Here is an 8,547-nt window from a genome sequence, read left to right as displayed (position 1 = left end):
AGCTCAAGGTTATGGAGGGATGGAATTCTCAGAGGAAGAGGCAAAGTCACCTTGGGCCATCTTTAGTCCCTTTTAATGGCCACTGCCTATCAACCAACAGCCTCTGCATCTGACCTAACCTCTTGGAACTAGTAGGTAAAAACTCCTGGAATATATGCTAAGCCAAACAGTTCTCTAACCTCAGCCACCCCAAAAGAAAGGCTGTGATAACATCTGACTCCTGTAAAAGATTTCACACCCCCTTGTTATGTGTGTTACCTAATTAAAGAGCAAATTAAAGTAGATAATGGGAAACCAGGAGACAGATCTTTTCGCAGTGGGAAGAGGACCACGAGGTGGAGGGAGGGATAGAAGGGGAGGGAAAGGGAAGCAGAAAGAATTAAGATGAGTTCTGTACATGGACCAACTCCCCACGATGAACGTAATCACTGAGTACTGCAAACATGTACATAGGAAAAGAAAATTTTTTTAAACTAAGAAAAGATGTTATTTGAATCCTATAAAAGGGATTTCTCCATCTTGCTGCAGCCTGTTTACATGATGACTCCAACTGCTTTTGTTCAAACTGTAAATAAAAAGCAAAATAAAAACGGATGATATGAAGTAAAATCAAGGTAATGTTTTTATTATGGAACATTTGGGAGCTACGAAGAATAACATTAAACCATTTTTAATAATACCTTTAAGCACAGTAAATTTTTTCTACTTCTAATCTTCCATCCTAGATTTTTGTTAGAGATCACACCCTATGTTTTTTCCTCTATTTCATTTTTACCACTTCATTGTACACCCAGTGTGTTTTAAAATGTAAATAATAATTTGCAAAAATGGCAGTCTACATGATTCTATTTTTTTAAATGTAACTGCTTATTCTTTTTCCTATTGTTCAGTATCTTTATGTATGTAGGAATCCATGCATCTATATAAATATAGAATGATGTGGTAAGAATCTTTGTCCGTAAAACTCTGTCCAATTTAAAAACTAATCTTTGTGAAATGTAAGTTCCAAAAGAACTACTGGGACTAACATTCAACAAATCACTTCAGAGGATGTTATTCATAAGTACTTGGGAAAGACATTTATATTTTATGTAAATGCTTACAGCCTTATGTACTTAAGATACTATTTACAATTAGCAATCATGGCCATGTCATTGTTGCTCTCTGATGCTTGCTATTCTTTCTCATTAAAGAAAATGGAAGCCAGGCATGGTGGCACACACCTGTGATCCCAGCACTTGGGAGGCTGAAGCAGGAAGATCTCCCTCTGAGTTCAAGACGGGCTGGGCTACATAGCAAGACTCTGTCTTGAAAAACCAAAAGAAGGAAGGAAGGAAGGAAGGAAGGAAGGAAGGAAGGAAGGAAGGCAGGCAGGCAAGCAAACAAGCAAGCAAAGATGTGAATCTGTTTCAGTGTCATATTACTCAATACTCTTGAAAGAGAACACTTTATAAATAGCTATACATTTAGACTTATATAAGAATTTCATATCAGATTTTTAGTCATCAACACTGTATAAAGAAATAAAAAAGATTAGGAGCAAATAACATTTAAAAGGGCTAAAATTACTAAATGCCTGGATATTTTTATTCTGAGAGCTGTCAAAAGGCCTATCATTGAATATTTTGGTTACATTTTCAATTCAGCATCTCCAATTATAACAATCTCCAGAGTACAGTTTGCAAACTGGTAACTATTACAATTCCCTATTTCTAGTAATAATTTCTTTGAACAATCTCTGTTGATTTTGACACTTTTTCTGGTTATAGGTGAATGAAAAATTTAAGAGCTATCATGAAAATCTTTTTAGATATAATTAGTTTTATTAGATCTACAACTGTATCCCATTAATAGACTCAAAATGAGACTTTTATTATTATTATTATTATTATTATTATTATTATTATTATTAGGTCTTTTGAGGCAGGGTCTCACTGTGTAGTTCAGGCTTTGAACTCACTATGTACCAAATCTGGCTTCAAACTCAAAGATCCTCCTGCCTCAGCCTCCCAAGTGCTGGGATTATGGGCGTGTGCCACCACACCCAGCGAGATTATTATTCTCTTTTTTCAAATTCCTTTGTATTAGTAACACAATGAAGCATTGATAATTTGAGGAAGAAAATAAATCAAATAGGAAAGATTATTAAAAATATATAAGGTATGATCAAAGGTATTGGTGTTTAAAGATCGTAGTCTCATATGATACTTGTTATACCCAAGAACACCAGAAAAATACAATCATTTCTTGTACAAGTCCTTCTACTTGTAGAACACTACGCCCAGTATCAGTCGTCCATCTGCAAAGACTGATATAAATCCAGTGTTCCATTTTAGTAATTGAAATGTAAAGTAACTTTAAAAGGAGCAATGGATGAAATTGTAACAATTTAGCTTCATCATCTAAATTGGCTTTATTTTCATTTCTAGAATCCATCAATACTTTGTTCCGTAAAATAGGATAAATGTTCCAGTGATTCAAGCAGAAGTTGTTTTTATAGCCAGAGTTGAAGAAAGCAGAAACCAAAAAAAAGAAAAGCAGATTACCTCCCTTACGGGACAAGGACAGGGAGACAAAATAATAGGAAAATAACTGATTGGTTAACATCAGGTTACTTCAGCCTTTCTTTTTTTTATTATTATTTTGTAAAAGGATTAAATCAAAAGAAACATCAGTATCATGGCCAGCTGAAACTGTTCTTTAGAAAATTTATTTGTTGTCTCTATAATCCTGACTTCTTGGAAAGTCAGATTAACACCTTAATTTGAACTTCTTCAGTATGTGTGACTCCATTTTTATTTTTAGCCTGGTATTGATACAGGAGATTGACACATGGCAAGAACCAGCTGGCAACTTAGTCTCGACCTGTTAACTACAAAATGGCGGCCTTCCAGGACAGCCTAGACCTGACGTCAGCCTGAGGCATGGCATCCCGGCACCGCCTCTCAGGACCGGCATGTAGAAGCTCTCGCGGTTTTCCTCGAGATTTGTGCAGCATAAAAGGAGAGACAAACCGTGCCAAGCTTGCTAGTATAACTTTCTGTGTTAGCTCACGCTGTGTTTCTGTTTTTATATTTACTCTGCCTAAACTTGCTCTGCAGAGCCAGATTCTCTCCCGCTCTTTAATTTTACTTTCTCTAATACACTTTGTCACTCCTTTTTTGCTCACCGTTCAATTCTTTGTTTTACAGGAGAAGATCCTGGAATCTAACTCCAGAGGGAGAGGTGAGCGATGCAGAAACCCGGTAATGTTTACTTGGTGAGTCACTTTTGAGAAGCAGGGCAAAACTGTGGCCTCTTATAATTTTTATTTTTAAAAACTCATTGTCTCACCAGCTTCTCCAATGAAGATATGATACATAAGAACCACGGGGTTTGCCCATGACCTACTTAATTATTTAACAAATGTGAAAGATTAACCTGGATGCCTCCAGAATGAGATTTCCTGTAGATTTTGAGTAATTTATCCTCAACCACCCAAATCACACCTGGATCACTGGCTCCTACCCTCCCTCCCTCCCTCCCTTCCTCCCTCCCTTCCTTTCTCCCTCCCTTCCTTTCTTTCATCAGACACATTCAAAAAAAATTAAAGAACTAGTTGGAATTTCAGAAGAAACACATAAAGAATATACAAGGTATACAGAGAACAAAATCCATTGCATTAGTCATTTTGATACAAAGATTTACCAAAGGAAGTCGAAGAACCGAGTTTAGCTGTATAGAAGACCTTTCCTGGAAGGAAGCCCAGGTCAAGAAATCATGCAAATTCTTGCAGACCTGTTAGTGATTGCATGTCCACCAACTCCTAGCATAGGGAAACAAAATTAATTCTGGATTTTCTTCGTTTCTTGTCCAAGAAAACCAACAACAAAAGGAAAGAACATATTCTGTACTTTCACATGCTTTTCACCAGGGTTTTGGGGGTTTTTTAAAAATTAATTTTATTGGTACACTTTAGGTATACAATTCATTTACATTTATCATTGGGTGTCTGTACCTGTACGTGATATATCTTGGTTCTTATTTTCCTCATTACCTCTGCACCATTCACCCCCTCCACCTTTCCCTATTTAGATTTAGTTTCCATTTTTTTTCTTTTCTCATGGTTTTTCCTTTCCCTCTTTTCCTTTCCCCTTCCCCTCCCTTCACTCCTTCGTCTTTGGACCTTTTTACCTATTTCAAATTATCAATTATTCATTTTAATCATTTTAACCCTTGTTTACACTTATCAGTTTCTTACACTAGAGAAACTATTCGGTATTTACACATGTGTGTTCTATTTATTTCACTTAAGAGTATGGCCTCGATATGCATCCAGTTAGCTATAAAAGACTCTAGTTTCTCATTCTTTATGGCTGAGTAGTACTCCATTTTATAAAAAAAAAAAAACCACACATTTTCTTAATCCAGTTTCCAGTTGAGGGGCACTTGGGCTGCTTCCAAGCTTTAGCTATTACAAACAGTGCTGCTGTGAACATGGGTGCACATATATCACTGTGGTATGATTCTTTTAATTCTTTTGGGAAGATCCCCAGCAGGGGAATAGCTGGGTCAAATGGGACTTGTAATCCTAGTTCTTTGAGGTATCTCCATACTGATTTCCACAGTGGTTGCACCAGTCTGCACTCCCACCAGCAATGGAGAAGTGTTCCTTTCTCCCCACAACCCCAACAGCATTTGTTATTTGTTGATTTCTTGATAGCAGCCATTCTTTCTGGGGTGTGGTGGAATCTCAGTGTTGTTTTCATCTGCATCTCTCGAATGACCAGTGATGTTGAACATTTTTTCATATATTTGTTTGCTGCTTTTACTTCCTTGTCTGAGAAATGTCTGTTCATTTCAGATGCCCATTTTTGAATTGGGTCTTTGAATTTGGGGGTTCTGATTTGTTTCAATTCTTTATATATTCTAGATAGTAGTCCTTTGTCTGAGGTACAGCTGCTAAAATTTTTTTCCCATATTGTAGGTTGTCTGTTAGCTCTGTTGGTGGTTTCTTTTGCAGTGCAGAAGCTTTTTAATCAGATGAGATCCCAGTTGTTGATTCTTTCTGCTAGTTCCCGTGCTCCTGAGGTTTTGTTCATGAAGTCTTTTCCTATGCCAATGTCTTCAAGAGTTCTACCTAATTTATCTTCCAGCAAGTTTAGTGTTTCTGTCTTAAATATTTATATCTTTAATCCACTTTGATCTTAGTTTAGTGCGTGGTGATAGGTATGGGTCTAGTTTCAATCTCTGGCAGGTTGAAATCCAGTTTTTCCAACACCATTTATTAAATAGGCTATCCTTCCTCCAATGATGGTGGTTGGCTCCTTTGTTAAAGATGAGGTGGCTGAGCGTGTCTGGAGTTGTTTCTGCATCTTCTAATCTATTCCACTGATCCTCAGGTCTGTTTCTTTGCCAGTACCATGCTGATTTTATCACAGTAGCTTTGTAGTATAGTTTCAAGTTGGGTATTGTGATACCCCCAGCCATGTCTCTGTTGCTTAGAATTGCTTTAGCTATTCTAGGTCTCTTCTGGTTCCAAATGAATTTTTGGATTGTTTTCTCAAGTTCTGTGAAGTATATTATTGGAATTTCAATTGGCATTGCATTGAATCTATATAGTAGTTTTGGAAGTATGACCATTTTCACAATATTGGTTCTTCCTACCCAGGAGCAAGGGATGTCTTTCCATTTTCTTGTATCCTCTTTGATCTCTTTTGTCAGAGTGCTGTAGTTTTCAGTGTAGAGGTCCTCTACTTCCATTGTTAAATTGATTCCTAGATATTTCATTTTTTTTGGATGCTATTGTAAAAGGAATTGTTTCCCTAATTTCTCTCTCAGGGGGTCTGTTATTTGTGTACAAAAAGGCTGTTGTTTTTTGAGTGTTGGGCTTGTATCCAGCTACTCTACTGAATCTGTCAATTAAGTCTAGAAGTCTTTTGGCAGAGTTTTTGGGGTCTTCTATGTAAAGTATCATATCATCAGCAAATAATGACAGTTTAACTTCTTTTCCTATGTTTATTCCTTTTATTTCTTTCTCTTTGCTAATTGTTGTGGCTAATGTTTCCAGAACTATATTGAACAGGAGTGGTGATAGTGGGCATCCTTGTCTTGTTCCTGATTTTAGCATGAAAGTTTTCAGTTTTTGACCATGTAGTATGATGTTGGCTGTTGGCTTTTCATAGATAGCCTTAATCAGGTAAAGATAAAGATCTTCTATTCCAATTTTCTGTAGGGTTTTTATCATGAATGGGTGCTGGATTTTCTCAAATGCTTTTTCTGCATCTATTGAGATGATCATATGGTTTTTGTCCTTGACTCTGTTAATATAGTGTATTACATTTATTGATTTATGGATGTTGAACCATCCTTGCATCCCTGGGATAAATCCGACTTGGACAGGGTGTATGATCTTCTTGATCACCCTCTGTATTCTGTTTGCCAATATCTTGCTGAGGATTTTTGCATCTATGTTCATTAGGGAGATTGGCCTGTAGTTCTCTTTTTGGGTTGGGTCTTTCCCTGGTTTTGGAATCAAAGTAACACTTGCTTCCAGGAATGAATTTGGAAGTATTGTTTCCCTTTCAATTTCCTTGATGAGTTTAAAGAGTAATGGCATTAGTTCTTCTTTAAATGTCTTGTAGAATTCAGCAGTGAAGCCATCCAGACCTGGGCTTTTCTTTGTTGGTAAATATTTTATTACATTTTCAATTTCACTTATTGTAATTGGGATGTTTAGAATTTCTATATGTCCATTTACCTTTGGCAATTCATATGTATCTAGGAATCTGTCCATTTGTTCTGTGTTTTCCATTTTATTGGAGTAGAGGTTCTTGAAGTAGGTATTGACAAGCCTCTGGATTTCTGTTGGATCTGTTGTGACTTCCCCTTTTTCATTCTTAATTGCATGTATTTGTGCCTTTTCTTTCTTTTTTTTGATAAAGGTTGGCTAAAGGTTTATCGATTTTATTTATTCTTTCAAAAAACCAACTCTTTGATTCAATGATTTTTTGTATTGTTCTCTTAGTCTCCATTGCATTGATTTCTGCCTTAATCTTTATAATTTCCTCTTGTGTACGAGCTTTGGATTCATTATGCTCTTCTTTTTCTAGGAGCTTGAGGTTCTCCATTAGGTTATTTATCTGAGTTTTCTCTGTTTTCCTAATATGGGCATTCACTGCTATGAATTTCCCACGTAGAACTGCTTTCATTGTGTCCCATAGATTCTTGTATGTTGTACTGGCATTTTCATTTACTTGTAGAAACTGTTTAATTTCTTCTTTAATTACTTCTGTGACCCATTGGTTGTTCAAGAGGGTGTTATTCAGTTTCCATGTGTTTGTTGGGATTTTGCAGTTTCTTATGTTATTGATCTCCAATTTTATTGCACTATGGTCTGATAATATACAGGGGGTAACTTCTGTTCTTTTACATTTACTTAGATATGTCCTATGAGCTAGCATGTGGTCTATTCTGGAGAATGACCCATTTGCAACCAAAAAGAATGTGTATTCCGATTTTGTGGGGTAGAACACTCTGTAAACATCTATTAAGTCCATTTGTTCAATAGCTTGGTTCAGTTCTAGAATTTCCTTGTTAACTTTTTGTCTAGATGGTCTGTCTATTTGTGATAGTGGGGTACTGAGGTCCCCCACTACAATTGTGTTAGTGTTTATTTGGTTTTTCATGTCCATTAATATTTATTTTGTATAGTTGGGGGCATTTGTATTTGGTGCATATATATTTAGGATTGTCATCTCTTCCTCTTGGATTGTTCCCTTCACAAGGATGTAGTGACCATCTTTGTCTCTCTTAATTAGTTTTGGTTTGAAATCTACTTTGTCTGCAAATAAGATTGCTACCCCTGCTTTTTTCTGGGTTCCTGTTGTATGGAGAACTGTTTTCTATCCTTTTACTTTCAGTCTATGAGTTTCTTTTTGAGTTAGGTGTGTTTCTTGTATATGGCATATTGTTACATTTTCCTTTTTAATCCATTCTGCCAGTCTATTTCTTTTGATTGGTGAATTGAGGCCATTAACATTGATGGTTAAAATTGATAGATATTGATTTATCCTTGTCATGATGTTTTACTTTTGTTGGCTCTTTTATTTCTTATTTTTTCCCCCTTTCCCTTTAGTGTCTTACCTTGCCTGGTGGCTTCCCTCTGTTGGTCCTCATGGAGTTGTGACCTTCATTGCTTTTTTCCAGGATATTGTTTAGAATTGCTTGTAGTGCTGGTTTGGTGTTCATGAAATTTCTCAGGTTTTCTTTGTCTTGGAAGTATCTGATTTCCCCATTGATTTTGAAAGATAATTTTGCAGGATACAAAAGTCTAGTTTGGAAGTTATTTTCTTTTAGGGTTTGAAATACTTCACTCCAGGCCCTCCTTGATTTGAGGGTTTGGGTTGAGAAGTCTGCCATGATTCTGATGGGCTTTTCTTTGTAGGTGATTTTTTTTTTTTTCTCTCTTAACTGCTTGTAGGATTTTGTTTTTCTGTTGGGTTTCTGGGATCTTGAGTATTATATGTCTAGATGTAGATTTTTTTTTTGATCATGGCTAGTTGGAGT

Source organism: Heterocephalus glaber, unplaced genomic scaffold (assembly GCF_053883595.1).
Source record: "Heterocephalus glaber isolate CG9 unplaced genomic scaffold, H.glaber_assembly_v1.0 deba00000768, whole genome shotgun sequence".
Classification (NCBI taxonomy): Eukaryota; Metazoa; Chordata; class Mammalia; order Rodentia; family Bathyergidae; genus Heterocephalus; species Heterocephalus glaber.
Note: the sequence above shows the minus strand (reverse complement) of the source record.